At 54.5% G+C, this 17113-nt stretch overlaps 1 long non-coding RNA gene across 1 annotated transcript; it reads right to left on the reverse strand.

Moving 5' to 3' along the window:
• Positions 1 to 9518: 9518 nt before the first annotated feature.
• LOC135305794 (uncharacterized) lies at positions 9519 to 13654 on the reverse strand. The gene is made up of 2 exons (XR_010366778.1): positions 12424 to 13654; positions 9519 to 10107 (listed from the first exon to the last, which is right to left on the reverse strand). It is a non-coding gene; the product is annotated as an uncharacterized LOC135305794 (long non-coding RNA).
• Positions 13655 to 17113: the final 3459 nt, after the last annotated feature.

Below are 17113 nucleotides of genomic sequence, written 5' to 3' on the forward strand. Positions count from 1 at the left end.
ATAAAATATATATATAAAAATATATATATTAAGGTCTTATTATACTATAAATATGTACATAGTTATTTATCATATTAATATTTCACTTGCACAAATGCATCGGAGCTCAAAATTAAAACCTTCTTCTGTTGCTCCATGAGGGAGCATTCCAACAATAACTGTTCCTTCTTGAGGTGCTGTTTCCAATGTACTGTTAACAAATTCATCTTTGTCTGCCCAAACCCACAAGTTTTTTTCCTTTTCTGTATGCAATTTTTGGATGCATTTTAAGACATCCAGGGGTTCAGCTTCTTTTAACCAACTGCCCCACTGCTCACACGGTGCTGCGACCTCAGCCCACTCCAGAGCCAGCCAACTCCAGGGAAGGGCTTCTCACCTGGGAATTTCTGATGGCACTGACTCCTCACATTTACATTTAACAAGAGACATTTTGTTGTGATCTGGCCAGACTCTACCAGTTTTGTTTTACCAGTGGGCAGGGTCAGCACCAAGACACAGACTCCAACTGAAGGAATCAGTGTCATTTACTGCAGCTCAAAGCAGCAAAGGATCACAAAAGGAGCAGCTCAGCAATGCACCCAACCATCACCACCAAAGATTGCCTGCAGTGATTAAGAAAGATCCAGCATCTGTTCCCCTCAGACTTCACCATCCCCCAGATCCACACAGCAGCTGGGGGAAGCTGTCCCAGCCAAGGGCTGCAGAGCCACTCCTGGACACTGGGAATTCCTGCAGCTGCCTCCAGCCACAGGTGAGGCTCCAACCCCGCTGGGAGAGGGCCCAGCTCTGACAGTGCTGAATGAACAAACTGACAGCACTTCTAGTGTGGGAACATCTGGTTTCATCCTCCTCTTGGGTCCCTCCCAAAGCCTGGCCAGGGCCCAAGGAGGAACCAAGGGAGCTGACTTTGATCCTTCAGCCCCAAACAAGGCCAGATGTCAGATTTCATGGCCCTGTCTGGCTTGCAAATACAAAAAGATCAATACCTGTGTCACTAATGAGTGGCTACATCTATCACAGTGCTAATGACCATGCATATTTCATCAGTGAGCAGATACAAAGATAACCTTTGGTTGGAAGGTTCATCCAGAGGCCACCTTTGCCTCAGGGCCTGCTGCTCAGGCCTCACTCAGGGCTGTTGTCCAAGCCTTGGCACTTCAGGGACGTGGTTTAGTGCTGGGCTTGGCACTGCTGGGTGAACAGCTGGGCTGGATGAGCTCAGAGGTCTTTTCCAACAGAAAGGATGCTGTGATTCCATTATTATATCCGCTGCATTCAGCTAGGTCTATTTGAGCAGCATTACTTTGCTCCAAAAGTTCCCTCTTGCTCAGCTCTTGTGGCCTATGGCTGCAGCTCCTTCAGCTCCTGGTGCTAAGCTGCTCATGCTGAACAAGACGACTCGGAGAGAAGAGCACAGTCCATCCAATTCCCCCGGGACACAGAGAGGGGAGGGTATGGAAACAGGAGCATTGTTTGGTGTGGCCTCCTCTCTGCCCGTCACGCCTTTCAGTGTTTTGAACCAGCCAAGAGCTTTCTCCAAGAGTGCATTGAAGCAGCTGTTCCTGTCCCAGGTCTGGCTCTCTCCAGTCTCTGACCTTGCCTGGCTTTGTCCCTCTTGCTGTGCCCTCTGCTCCCCCAGGGCTCAGTGGCTGCTGCCCAGGACTGTGGGACTGGCACAGATCCAGTGGTTGAGACCCTCCTTGCTGTGGCCTTGGAGCTGCCTGGGCACAGCAGCCTTTTCCATCTGGAAGCTCCCCATGGACAGGGAGTCCCCAGCTCTGTTCCTTGCACAACCTCCAGGAGCCCAGGGCTGCCATCTCAAGTCCCTGCTGGCACTGGGGGCTCCCAGGTGCCTCAGGCTGCTGTGACACCGCTGCACACGGGAGGGAAGAGTGGCAGGGGCTGTGCTGAAAGTCAGCTCCATCTGCTGCTGCTGCTGCTGCTGCTGCTGTGGGGTCATTTGTCTAGCCCTGCCCCAGAGTCAGGGATCAGATCCAGGCCCTGCTGCTGCTCCCTCGGGATCAGCCCCAGTTTGGGTGTTGCTGTCAGGGCCAGCAGGAGCGGTGGCTGGAGCAGCAGGTGCTGACAGTGCCCCAAGCCCTGGGGCTGGAGGGGTCCCTGGGCTGGGCTGGGAGGGAGCTGCCCCTTGTTCTCCCTCTGCCCCAAGCAAAGCTGGGCCAGGCACAAGCGGGGCAGCACAGCCACCAGGGAGCCTGTGAGTCTCTTCCAGCCCTGGCTGCTCAGAGTTTGGGCCTTGGAGCCTCAGGTGGCCAAAGGCAGCTGCTCCTGGTCCCTCTATGTGCCCCTGTGTTCAGCAGTGCTGCTCCATCAGTCTGTGCCCAGCAGTGGGGAAAAGCCTCAGCCCTGCAGGGCCAGGAGCTGCCGAGCTCTGCCTGAGCAGCTCAGCCAGCAGGAAGGGAGCTGCTCCACATGGGAACCAGGAGCAAAGGGCTGCAGCACCTCGTGCTGGGGCAGAGCCCGAATTCTGAGAGGGAATAACAGAGTTATTCATGTGCATTGGTGCATCAGCACTGCAGGTGCTGTGCCTGCAAACACAGGGTTCGAGATGTGCAAAAGAATTCTGCAGCTCTTGACTGGATCAGGATGTCAGCAGTGCTGAACTCCAGCTTAGTCCAAATGAAACACTTCACACCTCTGCTCATATCTGCTAGATTTTTTTCTTAAGGGTATCCAGAGTAAAGTAAACAGAGGAGGAGCCTACGTTTTCATTGTTTATCAGAAATGTTTCTCATTTTGCTATACATTCCTCTTTTATTACGAGTTCTCTGTTTAAAAAAAAGGAAAAAAGAAAAATATGAAAGATAAAAACAAAAAACAAATGTGTAGTGAAAATCTTCTCTAACTTTGGATTAAGAGGTAACTGATCTTTTTAAAAAGAGAACTCAGTTACTTTGTAAAGGTTCTGATGGCATGGATCCCTATTACTGACCTCAGCATCCCTTTTTTAACAGATTCTGGGTTTTGTTTTCAATATTAAGTTATTTTAAATTGTGGTTGAATCAATAGGAAATTGAAAGATGGATTGTGCATGACTGTGTCTTGAGTGTAAAAATATTACTCTTTGGAATTTGTACCTAAAGTGTTGGAAATTAAAGTTATAAATCCCAGTGGATTGTGTGACAGCAGCTTTTCCTGGAGGATGTGCAGCACTCCAAGGACTTCATCAGTGGAGTTGGGGGTACTTGGACCTTTGTCCTGTGCCACTCTGAGATGTCATGGAATGGAACTTCGCCTGCCACCAGCCCAGGTCACCCTCTGCCACCAAACTTCCTTGGACCTTGTGCCCCCAGACAGGCACAAAGTGTTTGTGCTGCTCCCCCTTTTACACAAACCCAGAGAGATTTTTCCAAGTCTCATGTCTGAGTTGGGCCAAATTCCTAGAGAAGCAGCAGCCCATCCCAATGAATACGGTGAGTTATGTGGATGGTTGTGAGCTCCACTTCCTGCCTAGAAATCCTGAAACTGCTTCTGAATGCTGCTCCTTCAGCTCTGGGACACCTTCTCCCACAGAGCTGGGAAAAAAATCCCCTGGCCAACAGTTAAAGAGTGAGTTATGCCAAAGTTAGAGCTCTGTGGGAAATCTCTATCCATCCCTATCCTATTAATATATCCATACGTGGGGGTGTGCATGGATTTGTCTTGTGTACAAAGGACGGAGCGTGCAAGAGACGTGGCTGCCACTTTCACTGTCCATGTTCATCCCATACCCATGGGTACAGAGACATTATGGAAACCCGGGCACACACAGAGCCTTCTGTCCATGGATACAGAGACATCCAAGAGCCCCTGGCACACACAGACCCTTCTGTCCATGGATACAGAGACATCCAAGAGCCCCTGGCACACACAGACCCTTCTGTCTCTGGAGGACGGAGCGCTGTGCGTGGGGGCGGTTGGTGGGCAGTGAGTCCCGGACAGCAGGCCAGACCCGGCTCCAGCCCTGCCAGGCCCTGCCAAGGCTCAGTGCAAGATCCTCTGGAATGGGAAAGCCCTTCAGCCTTCTCCCTGCCCAGAGGGGCAGTGCTGGCCTGGCAGCACAGGTTGTTTTCCCCTCAGGCTGCAGGAGATGAGAACACAACACTTGCCAGCACTGAGTGCGAGGCACAGCTCCGGCTGCTCTCCATGAACCTCAGCTCTGGGAGCACTGTCTGCCCCAAGCTCCAGGGGCTGCAGTGGGAGCCCGGCTGGGCTCTGCCCTGGGGTCATCCTGCAGGGACAGCTGGAAACAGGGAGCATCCAGCTGCCACAAACAGCCAAGCCAGGGCTGCAGGGCAGCTGCTCCAGCCCGGACTGCGCTGCTGTGTGCTGTGCTCTGGGGCTGGGGTTCCCCACACAGGGGACTGGACGGGAGTGCCAGAGGAGACAGAGAAGCTTCAGCTTCAGCCTCACTGAGGTGGGTGCGTGGGATGGGAAGAGTGGGGAGGCTCAAGGGGATTCACAGAGCTCATCCTGCTGCAAGGACAAGGAAAAGGGAGTGGGAACTCAGCAGTGAGGAGAGCTGAGGGCTGGAGAGTGGCTCTGAATGACACTAAAATGCCACTGGACCTCTGAAACATTGCTGCTCCTCAGCCAGTGACAGCATGAGTCCCTAAACCTGGGGCTCAGCCCTCCTTGTGGTCAGGGGCAACAAGGAAGGCCAGCAATTGATGGAGACAGCAACGGGCTGGGAATTCACTGGGGAAAAAAGGGAGCAGTTGAGAAGTAAAAGGCAGATGGGGGAGAGAACTGTTCAGAGCAGGGCTGAGCTACATCTTGAGCAAGCTGAAAAATGTCATTTGGAGTCATCCCAGATTGATTTGATTTCAGAAGATATTGAACAAGTTTAATTTTTGGGAGGTGTCACTCTGCAAACTTGAGCTGTGTTGCCAAAATGCTCAAGCAAGTCTGTGCTGCAGGTGACACCACTTCTTCTTTGGCTGATTCCGGCTCGGTGCTGAGCTCCAGCAGAGCCCTGGCAGAGCCCAGAGCAGCCTCAGCATCTGCAGAGCCCGGCTGCAAGGAGAGAAAGCAGAAACTGCCCGTCAGCTGAAGGCTCCTGTCCCCTTGTCCCAGCTGCCCGTGGTGCCCAGGCCATGCTGGCCGTGCCCAGAGCTGTGCCCAGAGCTGCCCATCAGTGCTGCCTTTGGGAGCAGGGCAGGAGGGCAGGACATGTGCCCAGCCTGCAGCCAGCCACAGCACATCCACCTGCTCAGCAGCTGCCCAGAGCAGGATGCTCCTGTGCTCGCTGCCATCTCCCAAAAGCTCTGAGCCCACCCTGCCAAGCAGACGGGGACCCACCTCATGCCATCCATGGCTGGAAAAAAAGCTGGTCCCAAATGATGTCCTCAGCCTGCTCCAAGGGCACGGCCCATCCACGCCGCAGCTGTTCCCAAGAACTTCCCGATCCAGACTGGACCAACCAGAATGCTTCCTCTAGAAAAACAAACAACAAATTGTTGAAAATAGATTACAGACAAAAAGGGAAAAAAAGAACAAAGGGAAAAATCATATCTCTGTGAGGGGATTGAGGAAGGCCCAAGCCCTGCATGCCAGGGAAAAACCCAGCCATGTGTGAGCAAAGCCCAGGCTTTCTCCCTTCCCCCTGCACTGCCCCCCACAATAACCGTGATCCCAAAGCAAACAAGGGCAGTGGAGCAGCCCAAGCCCTTCCTTGCCTGCACAGCAAAGCACCCCCGGCACAGGTTCTGGAGTCCCACCTCTGCTCCCACCACAGGGGTTTGTTTGTGTTGGGCTGGCTGCCCCAGCCCCAGCCCGGGGCACGGTGGGTGCTGGGGGCTGTTGGCAGGGTCAGGAGCCCACTCCCATTTCGTACCCACCCCAGCCCATGCCCCCAGCCCTGCCAAAAGCAGCTGGGCAGCTGACTGAAGAATTAGTTGCATCCATCCCAGCAATGAGTGGGGTGGGAACTTTTGGGTTGAGGCCAGGCTGTGCAATGCCCAAATCTGGGAGCATCCCCCTGCATGTGGACTCATCTGTAAATTTGCTGTGCAGCCAGGCTTTGAAGAAGGTGCCAGAATTGAAGTCCATCATCTTAAGCTTACCAGTGGCCAGGTCCAGGAAGAGGCTGTCATCCTTGATGTGATCCTCGCTGTCTCCTGCAGCAGCAGCCCCACCTGGTACAGCTTCTCTGGGGGCTCCTTCTCCTTCCTTGGGCTCCGACCAGGCTGTCAGGGTTCTGTCCAGGGCCCTAGCTGTCAGGGAACCAGTACAAGCAAAACCAGCTTGGATGGTGGCCACCAGTGCTGGGCAGAGCAGCTCAGCTCCAGCACAAGGGCTGTGTGCTCCCATCTGATGAGCCCTGGGCAGTGACACAGGCAGGACAAAAAAGTCTGGGGTTCCTTCGCTTCTGATGGCCAAGGCAGGTGTGGAGCTGTAACTTACCGGGGCCCTGCAGCACAGTGTGCCTGTGGCTCTCTCCCTTCTTCTAGGGCAGATGAATATCCTGCATCCAAGGATGACAGAACACCTCTTCTAATGAGGGTCTGTCCCAGTCCAGCATGGATAAACACCGCCTGATCAGATCTTGGCATTCTGGGCAGAGAAACCAGAAACCGCTGGTCAGTTGGAGAAGGCTCCTGTTGGCTTTGCCTAACCATTCCCTGCCCACTCCATGCTGGATGTGGTCAGAGCTGGGCCTAAACTTTCCCATCAGTTCCCTGTTTTGGAGGCGAGCAGGAGAGCAGGACATGTGTCACCTCCTCAGCAGCTGCCAGAGCGGGATGCTCGCGAGCCCGCTGCTGTCTCCCAGCACTGGTATTCCCCCCGTGCCCAGAGATGAGGATCCACCTGGAGAAAGCCGTTGTGGCAGCGAGAGCTGATGGTCCCAGCTGATGTTCTGGTCCCTCCTGAAAGGGTGCTCCCCGCAGACCATCTGGTGCAGCACGATACCCAGGGACCAGATGGTAGCTGGCTTGCCATAGTACCAGCCAAAATGGGTCCATTCCGGGGGGCTGTATGATGGTGTTCCTATGGAATACAGATGGAGTTCATCAGGGGGATGCTGCTACTCCCAGAGGCTGGCCCCAGCATCCCTGGGCATGCAGGGGCTGCCCCAGTGGTATGCAGGTTGACCCACTGCCCCTCTTTCCAACACATGGGGTTGGAAAAGAAGCCATCGGTGTTGGAAGAGGGCAGCAGAAGCCCTGGCAAGGCCCAACCAGGACAGAAACACACTTAGTGCTGAGGGAAAACCATGCCTTCATCCTCCCTGCCTGCATTGCCCCAAAAAACAAACCCAGAACAAACCAGGTGAGTGGAGGAGCCCAAGCCCTTCTCACCTGCACACCAAACTGGCTGGGGCACAGGTTCCTGGCCCCCCCATCTCTGCTACCATCACCTACGGGTGTTTTTGTTGGGCTGGCTGCCCCAGCCCCAATCCTGGGCAGAGTGGTGGGCAAAGGCTGCCAGCAGGACTGGAAGCTGGCTCCCCACCCAGCCCTGCTCAAACCCAACTCAGCTGAAATCTCAGGGCCATGAAGGGCAGCAAAAGGGAGAATCCCCGCTGCCACACCCAGCTTGGGCCCTGAGATGCTGGGCCATGAGATACCAGAACCAGGAGCACACCCCTGTGTAGGCTCACCTGCAAAGCGAATGTAGGCTGTCTCTTGCAGGTAGGTGCCACAGCCGAAATCAATCAGTTTGGCTTGCCCGGTGGCCAGGTCAACGAGGATGTTCGCTGGCTTGATATCCCTGTGCAGGACCCCGCAGCTGGTGCAGTGCCGCACGGCCTCCAGCACCTGCCGGAACAGCTGCCGCGCCACCCCCTCGGACAGGAATCCCCGTGCCCGAATGAAATGGTGCAGGTCCTGACAGTGCTCCGGGCGCTCCAGCACCATGAAGATGTCGTTGGGGAGCTCAACCCACTCCAGCAGTTGGACCACGCCGGAGAAGCCACTGGACACCTTGTCCAGCAGCACAACCTCCAGGGGAGCGCTGGTGCCGTCGGGCTGCGGGAGGAGCACGATGCCGTCAGTGGGGCTGATGCCGTGCCGGTGGTCAGGAAGCCCTCAGCCAGCCCGGGATGCTCTGCACCCTGCTCTGGCCCCACACCCGCTCTCCCTCGAGGGAGGGCCTCGGCTCATCCCTGCCCAGCACAGCACCTCGCTCACTCACCAGCTCACCCCAGTGATGGACGCAGTACCATGGCACCCTCTTGATGGCCACCTGCAAGCCAAATGCAGAAGAGGGCTCAGCTCGCTGTCCACCCTGCCCAGCACCATCCTCCTCCCGCCTCCTCCCCCCTGCTCGTCCTCCTCCACCCCCTCCTCCTGCGCCCGCCGCCGGCCCCGCCGCTCACAGGGGCGCCGTCCGAGAGCCGCGTTGCTGCGAAGACGCTGCCGAATCCGCCCCGGCCCAGCAGCGAGCCCAGCCGGTACCGCTCCTTCAGGCGCTGCTGCGCCTTCCCTGCGGGCGGGACGCGGCTGTCAGCGCTCGGCCCGGGGCCAGCAACGGGCCCCGAGCGCCCCTCACCCGCCCCGGCCCGGCCATCCCCCGGCGTTCGCTCCCTGCAACGGGACAGCGGCGGCTCGGGGCCGGGGGCCGCGCTGCCGAGCGGCGGAGCTCGGGCCGGGCAAGCCGCAGCGGAGGCGGCGGGAGCGGCTGCGCCGCGTGTGTCCTCCGCGGGCCCCGGGAGGAGCCGGGACCGGGGCCGGGGCCGGGGCCGGGGCCGGGGCCGGGGTCGGGCCAGGCGGAGCCAAAAGCCGGCAATACCACCCCAGCCCCAGGCACTGAACCCCGCCCAGCAGCGCCACCGCCAGCACGGCCAGAGCCGGGCTGAGGCCAGGAGGCAGCGGGACGGCCGGGGGCGGGCACGGGGCAGCCCCGCCCGGGGCCGGGGGCGGGCCGGGGGCATGGCCCGGGCGGGCACGGAGAGAGGGAGGCGGGGAGAGGAGGGGAGACCGGGAAAGGGAGAGCAGGAGAGGTACGGGACAGCGGGAGAGGGAGAGGGAGAGGAGAAGGGAAACTGAAGTTTCTTCTCTCGCTGTCGCTGCTGCTGCCGCCACTGCTGCTGCTGCTGCTGCTGCTGCCGCTGCTGCAACTGAAGCTCCGGGGCCGTTTGTCCCCGTGTCCTTTTGTCCGTTGCCCGCTCGCCCCCGCCCCGAGCCCCACGTTCCCCGAGGGCAGCCCCTGAGCCTCTGCAAACACGGGAACTTTGCCGAGTTCAGCCAAGAGCCAGAGTCTGGACTCCTGCACAGTGCCTCAGGAATCCCCTCGGTCCCTGCTGTGCATTGTCCCTGCTGAGGGTCAAACACTCTCAGAGCGCAATCCCTGAATGCAGAATTTGTACCTGACACAAACACTGCACTTACCTCTCCAACATTGATTTCTAAGAAAAACAGGGGAAGCCAAACTGTGTGTAGGTCATGGCATCTTAAAATGTCTAAAACTTGCCAACTCATGGATCTTAGAGGTGAGATCTGTTTGGATTTAATGGGATGGACAACTAGTGCAAGATGGAAAAGGGGAGCATAAAAATAAATTGAGAAAAATGTCTTGAATTGTTTCAATTTTCATTTAATTTCTTAAAAGCTCTTTCATTTTTTCCAGAATCTTCTCCTCAGTCCTGTTTGCTTTTTCCAAGAACCTTTCCTGAAGAATGAGGTGGAGCTTCTGTCACAAGGTGTGCCACCAACTGCAGCTTTCCACACTGTGTGTGCAGCACAACTCTTGCAGCAAAGCAGGACAAATATTTGAAGAACTTGGCAGCTTGTTCTTCTCTTTTCCTTGTGGGCTGGGCAGTTGTGCCATTGGTAAGGTTTTCATTGTTACTGTTCTACCCTAAGAAAACATGACAGGCTACCAAGAACTCCTGGGGAATGCAAGCCTGACTGAATGCAAAGAAAGAATCTGCAGAGCCTGCAGCCAGAAGTGGAGAGCTGTGTGATCATCATTCCAACACCCCCAAGGACATCTTGAAAGTGATCTAGAAGATGAAAATGGGCTGACAGAGGGAGTTTGTTTCTGTGCTCACTTCAGATTCTTCTACATCTGAAATAAATTCTAAAATCTCCATCTAAATCAAGAGTACAATCAGTTCATGAAAAGCACCAGAACAATCTGCACCTCTCAGGAGATGACTGAAAGAATCTGAAAAGGAAAAATGCAGGAGAAATTCATTTCTCAGCACTGCAGTATTTGCCTGCCTGAAACCCTCCTCCATTTCCGCCCCATCCCTGGTTCTGTTGGTGTCAGTTCTGTATTCGGTGGTGCCTCCAGCCCTGAATCCCCTCGTCTACAGCCTGAGAAACCAGGAGCTCAAGGCTGCAGTGTGGAGACAGATGACTGGAAATATTAGGAAGCATTAAGCTGATTGCCAATTTCTGCAAATCACTTGTAACAAAATTAATTTTTGATAGTTCTGTTGGTTTGGTTCTTTGATTTCCCTGTCTTTTTTTTTTTTTAATATTCTTCCTAAAGCTAGATCATTGTTTCTGCTATTTCTGACTTTGTCACTCTACACATTCACCGTGGCCACAGACTGTGACAATGAGGAGCAGTGTTCTCAGTGACTTTAAAAGAACTAACTGATCTCCCAGCAGAGTTTTCTGCAGAGATCCCTCTGTTCTTGCCATCTCTGGAGCTGCAGCAGCAATGTCTGTGTGCAGAGCTGGGGGCAGAGCAGTGCTGGCACAGCAGCTGTGCCCAGCAGCAGCAGCAGCACTTGGTGTTGCCAGTGCTGCTGCCGTGGCCCTGCCCCGCTGCCCTGGTGGCCCTGGTGTTGCTGCAGGGCCTGAGTGCTCTCGGGGCCGGGCACAGTCCTGGGGGTGGCAGTGCCGGGGCTGCAGCAGGGACAGGCCATGGGCACTGCTGGGGCAGCGCTGACGCCTCAGGCCAGGCCCTGGGGGCTCCAGGCTCCTTGCCCAGGCTCTCTCAAGAACGCAGCCAGGCCAATGCTCAGCACAGAAAAGCCCCAGGGTGAGCAGCCCCAGGCTGGCCGTGGGCAGGCTGGGGGCAAACAGCATGGCTGGGGCTCTGCAAGGGCCCTGGGGGAGACGGGAAAGAGCAGCAGAGCAGGGGCTGATCCATCCCCAGTGTGCTGCACAGCCCAGGGCAGCGTCCCAGAGCGTCCTGATGGAGCTGCCAACAACATCCCCCCTCTGCAGCCCTGGCCTCTCCCCCAGCTCACACAGGTGCCGCATCCTTGCAGGCACAGCCACGGCAGCACTGGCTCAGGAGCCCCTGTTTGCATTGCACAGAGCAGGCAGGAGCACCCCCCTGCTGTTGCTGTGGGGACATGAACCTGAGGGAGCACAAATGCCAAAAGCCCCTGGGGCCAGCAAGGGCTGGGGGACACCAGGGAAACCACTCAGCTTTGTCCTGGCCTCTGCAGTCAGCCAGAAAGTTTGTTCCCATCAGCTGGGAGTTTCCTGTGCCACTGCAGACGCTGTTGCTTAGAGCCAGATCTGCCTGGCAGCCACCCCCAAACTGCCACAAGCATTTCATTTGCCTCACCTTTGCTTTTACTCTTCCCTTGTACAAATATCTTCCTATTGCCCAGCCCTGTTCCCTCCCCTGCAAACAGCCCATCCCTGTTTGCCCTTTCCTCTCTGGCCCCACTCCCCACTGCAGTTCCTGACTTGGCACCATGGGAACGTCCCTTGGGGAGCAGGATCATCCTCCAAGTGCTGCAGGAATTGTCTGCAGGCTCCTGCAGTGCCTGGTACTGCTCCCTTGCCAGAGGCACCCCAGGCCAGGGGGGCACATCTGGGCTGCTGTGTCTGCCTGTGGGGCTCCCTGTTCTGGGCAATGAGGAGGAGCTGCAGAGGCTCTGCAGGACTGACAGGATGGGCTTTGGGGGTGGCAGGAGAAGCTGAGGCACCTGGGCTGCTGGAGCTTCTGAAGAGGAGGCCCAGGGCTCATCCTGCACCTGCTGCATGGGTGGTTTCAGAGAATCCCAGAATCAGCAAGGTTGGAAAAGACCTCGGACATCATGAAGTCCAATCTGTGCCCTGACACTGCCTTGTCTCCCCTGAGCCTCCTCTTCTCCTGGATAAAATATCCCAGCAGATCCCTCTGGCGCTCCTCAGAGGACTTGTGTTCAAGACCCCTCCCCAGCCTTGTTGCCCTTCTCTGGACATGCTCCAGCCCCTCCATGTCCTTCCTAAATTGGGGGTCCCAGAACTGGACACAGCACTCAAGGTGCTGCCCAACCAGTGCTGAGCACAGGGGAAGAATCACTGCCCTGCTCCGCTGGCCACACCATTCCTGATCCAGGCCAGGAGCCATTTGCCTTCTTGGCCACCTGGACACACTGCTGCCTCGTGTCCAGCCTACTGTCCATCAGTCCCTGCAGGTCCCTTTCTGCCTGGCTGCTGTCCAGCCACTCTGTCCACAGCCTGTAGTGCTGCAGGGGTTGTTGTGGCCAAAGTGCAGGACCTGGCACTTGGACTTGTTAAATCTCACCTTGTTGGATTTGTTTCCTGGATCCAGCCTGTCCAGGGCCCTGTGCAGAGCCCTCCTGCCCTCCAGCAGATCCACACAGTCACACCCAGCTTGGTGTCACAACATTTCCTTGAGGCCCCAGAGTGTCACAATGGTCTTCATGATTCCTGAGGCCTCCCGGAGTCACAATGTCCCTTTGCTTCCATGGAACCCCTTGGTGTCACAAAGTCCCTTGGATCCTTGGGCCCCACAGTGTCACAATGGTGCCATGGTCCCCCAAGGCCCTGCAGTGTCCCAGTGGATCCTTGGTTCCATGAGATCTGGCAGTGCAGCAATGCTCTCCTTGGTACCCACAGTCTTTTATACCTGTTACTCTCAGACAATAGAAGGACACCTGGTAGATGAAGGGGAGTGGGAGTAGATATCTACTCGAGGAGGTAATAATAAAAATTCCTCCTGACCCCCACTCCCAAGCCAGGTGTCACTTCAGAACAGGTATGAGCCCCTGGATCTGGAGAGTCAGCCACATGATTTAGAAGAAAATGATCTGTCCATTGAGCCTCCCAATTATGATTCATGTCTGAGAAGGATTCCCACCTGTAACATCAAAAGAAAAGGATAATCGTGGTGAGTGACTCCCTCCTGAGGGGAACAGAGGGCCCCAAATGTGGACTGGACCCACCCCACAGAGAGGTCTCCTGCCTCCCTGGGGCCTGGGTACAGGATATCACTGAGAGAGTGCCTGGGCTGATTTAGCCCTCTGATTATTACCCACTGCTGATACTCCAGGCTGGCAGTGATGAGATTGAAAAGAGGAGTGTCAGGACAATTAAAAGGGACTTTATGGCACTGGGACAAGTGGTTGATAGGACAGGGGCACAGGTAGTCTTTTCCTCAGTCCTGCGGGTGGCTAAGAAGAACTGTGAAAGGAATAGGAGAGCTCAAATTATGAACAAGTAGCTCAAGGGTTGGTGTTACCTGCAGAATTTTGGATTCTTTAATCAGGGGGCAACTTTTATGGCAGCTGGTCTGCTTGAACCAGACAGGCTCCATCCTTCTGTTAAAGGCAGAAGAATTTTAGCTCGTGAACTGGCAGAACTTGTTGAGAGAGCTTTAAACTAGGATTGAAGGAGGAAGGGGATGCAGCTGGGCTGTCTAGAAGCAGGCCCAAGGGGGTAAGCCTGAGTTAGGTGTGAAATCAGCAGCCCAGCTGAGGTGCATGGATATCACTGCACGCAGCATGGGTAACAAACAAGAAGACTGGAGGCCATGGTCCAGCAGCAGAGCTGTGACATAATTGCCATCACAGAAACATGGCTGGAGTGCTGCACTGGATGGCTACAAGATCTTCTGGAGAGACAGGGAAGGGAGAAGAGGTGGAGGGGTGGCCCTTTATATTAGGAAGGCTTTGGACACCAGAGGTATTGAAAGTAATGAGGATGAAGTTGAATGCCTGTGGGTGAGAATTAGGGGGAAGGCCAACAAGGCTGACATCCTACTGGGAGTCTGTTACCATCCACCCAGGCAGGAAGAAGTGGTGGACAACTCATTCTGTAAGCAGCTAGAGACTGTTTCTGGATCATCAACCCTTGTTCTTGTAGGTGACTTCAAACTCCCAGGCAACTGTTGGGAACGTAATACAGAAGAAAAAAGGCAGTCCAGGAAATTTTTTGTGCGTGTAGAGGACAACTTTTTGTTGCAGCTGGTGGGTGGGCTGACCAGGGGATGGACTATGTTAGATCTGTTGTTTGCAGAGGTGGGCTGGTGGGAGATGTGGTGGTTGGAGGCCACTTGGGGCAGCGTGATCATGAAATTATGGAGTTCCTGATATTTGGTGAAGTCGGGAGGAACATCAACAAGGCTTTTATACTGGACTTTCAGAGGGCAGACTTTGGCCTATTTAGGAGGCTTATTCAAAGAGTTTCTTCGGAAGCAGCCCTTAAAAGCAAAGGAGTTCAGGAAAGGTGGGCATGCGTCAAAACAGAGATCTTGAGGGCACAGGAACAGACTGTCCCTGTGTGCCAAAAGATGAGGTGAGGAGACAATCGCCCAGCCTAGAGGGGAGGAAGGTTTTGGAAAACTTTAAGAATAAAAAGAGAATGAATCATCTTTCGAAGGAGGGTCAGGTCTCTCACGAAATATTTAAGAGGGTTTCTAGAGCATGTAGTAAAAAATTCAGGGAGGCCAAAGCTCATTTTGAAATTAAGATGGCGACTTCTGTAAAGGATAATAAAAAATGCTTTTACAAATATATCAATGGTAAAAGGAAGGGTAAAACCAACTTCTGTTCTATATTGGATGAGGGAGAGAACTTAGTAACTGCAGATGAGGAGAAGGCAGAAGTGCTTAACGCCTTCTTTGCCTCAGTCTTTGGTGGGAAGACAGCTTGTCCCCAGGAGAACTGTCCTCTTGGGTTGGTTGATGGTATCAGGGAGGAGAATGGGCTCCCACTATTCAGGAGGAGGCAGTCATAGAACTTCTGAGCTGCTTGGATGTTCATAAATCCACAGGACCAGAAGGGATCCACCCCAGGGTGATGAGGGAACTGGCAGATGAGCTTGCCAAGCCGCTCTCCATTATTTACCAGCAGTCCTGGCTCACTGCTGAGGTTCCAGATGACTGGAAGCTGCCCAATGTGACACCCATTCACAGCAAGGGTGGGAAGGAGGATCCTGGTAATTACAGGCCAGTCAGCCTGACCTCAGCACCTGGTGAGGTGATGGAACAGTTTATACTGAGTGTCATCACCCAGCACTTACAGCATGCCAGGGTATCAGAACCAGCCAGCAGGGGTTCAGGAGGGGTAGGTCGAGTTTGACCAACCTGGTCTCCTTTTATGACCAGGTGACCCTCCTGGTGGATGCAGGAAAGGCTGTGGATGTGTCTATTTGGACTCCAGCAAGGCCTTTGGCACTGTGTCCCACAGCACACTCATGGAAAAGCTGCAGCCCAGGGCTGGGACAGGAGCACTCTGTGCTGGGTTCAGAACTGGCTGTATGGCCGGCCCAGAGAGTGCTGGTGAGCGCTGCTGCATCCAGCTGGCAGCCAGGCACCAGTGCTGTCCCTCAGGGCTCTGTGCTGGGGCCAGGGATGTTCAATATTTTTATTGATGACATGGATGAGGGGATTGAGTCTTTCATTAGTAAATCTGCAGATGACACTGAGCTGGGAGCGTGTGTCCATCTGCTGGAAGGTAGAAGGGCTCTGCAGGCCAACCTGGAATGGTTGGAGGGATGGGCAGAGTCCAATAAGATGAAGTTTAATAACTCCATGTCCCAAGTCCTGCAGTTTGGCCACAATAACCCCCTGCAATTCTAGAGGCTGGGGATGGTGTGGCTGGACAGTGCCCAGGCAGAAAGGGACCTGGGGGTCCTGCTCGACAGCCGGCTGAACATGAGCCAGCAGTGTGCCCAGGTGGCCAAGAAGGCCAATGGCTCCTGGCCTGGATCAGGAATGGTGTGGCCAGCAGGAGCAGGGAGCTCATTCTTCCCCTGCACTTGGCACTGGTGTACTTGGCATTATTCCCCTGGACTGGCACTGTACCTCGAGTGCTATGTCCAGTTCTGGGCCCCCCAATTTAGGCAGGACATGGAGGGCCTGGAGTGTGTCCAGAGAAGGGCAACAAGGCTGGTGAGGGGAACATAAGTCCTGTGAGGAACAACTGAGGAAGCTGGGGTTGTTTAGTCTTCAGAAAAGAAGACTCAGAGGTGACCTTATCCCTCTCTACAGTTTCCTGAAAGGTGGTTGTAGTCAGGTGTGGGTTGTTCTCTTTCTCCAGCAACGACTGACAGAACCAGAGGACACAGTCTTCAGCTGCACCAATGGAAATATAGGTTGGATTTTAGGGAAAAGTTTTTTACAGAAAGAGTGATAAAGTATTGGAGCGGTTTGCCAAGGCAGGAGCTGAACACTGTGCCGAGGTCCCTACTGTGAAGCCACAGAGGGACATGGCTCCGGGGCAGCTGAGTAGGAGAATGCATTTCACCAGATTTTGAAATGTTCCAGGAAAAAAACCCTAAAAACAACTAGCCAATGTGGAATTAAGAGACCTAAGTGATGTCTGAAGATGAGGAACTGCTAAATATCTGCTAAGATCCTTTTACTTCTCACCCTAACCTGAAAAGGTCTTAACTAGAAAGAGGACCTGGAATGTTAGACTGAAAAAGTGGAATCTCCTAATCTCCTGTGAGGACGGAAGCCCCAGCTCTGCCTGGAGACCAGCGGACAAAGCTGCATCCTCCTCCTCCGTGCCACTCCTGGGAGCAGCGGCAGCGTGGGTGCGACCCGTCGATTTCTCCCCACCTGAGCTGATTCTTTTTAACAAAGGTATTAAAAAGGAGAAAGATCTCCTGTCCTCTTTATTACAAATACCAGATGACAACACTCTTTCACTGATCTGAAAAGGATGACAAATTCAGAAAGTTTTTCCTGGGAGTGATCGCTCTGTTGTCACTCCCTCTGGCTCTGGGGATAGCTTCTGCAGCCACCAGATGTAAACTCTTGGTGTTTCCCAGATCCCAGTCTGGTGCAGGTTTGAGTGGTTCCAAAAAGGGAAAGGAAAAAACAGTCCAGGGAAAAATGTGGACTGCTTAGGTGAACTAACTAACAAGCAGAAGCAAAAAGCAAAAGCAAAGCAGGAGCACAGCAAGAAGCAAGAGCAAAGCAAAAGCAAAAACCAAAGCCAAAAAGCAAAAGCTACACTATGTACTTC

Source organism: Passer domesticus, chromosome 8, assembly GCF_036417665.1.
Source record: "Passer domesticus isolate bPasDom1 chromosome 8, bPasDom1.hap1, whole genome shotgun sequence".
In the NCBI taxonomy this organism is placed as follows: Eukaryota; Metazoa; Chordata; class Aves; order Passeriformes; family Passeridae; genus Passer; species Passer domesticus.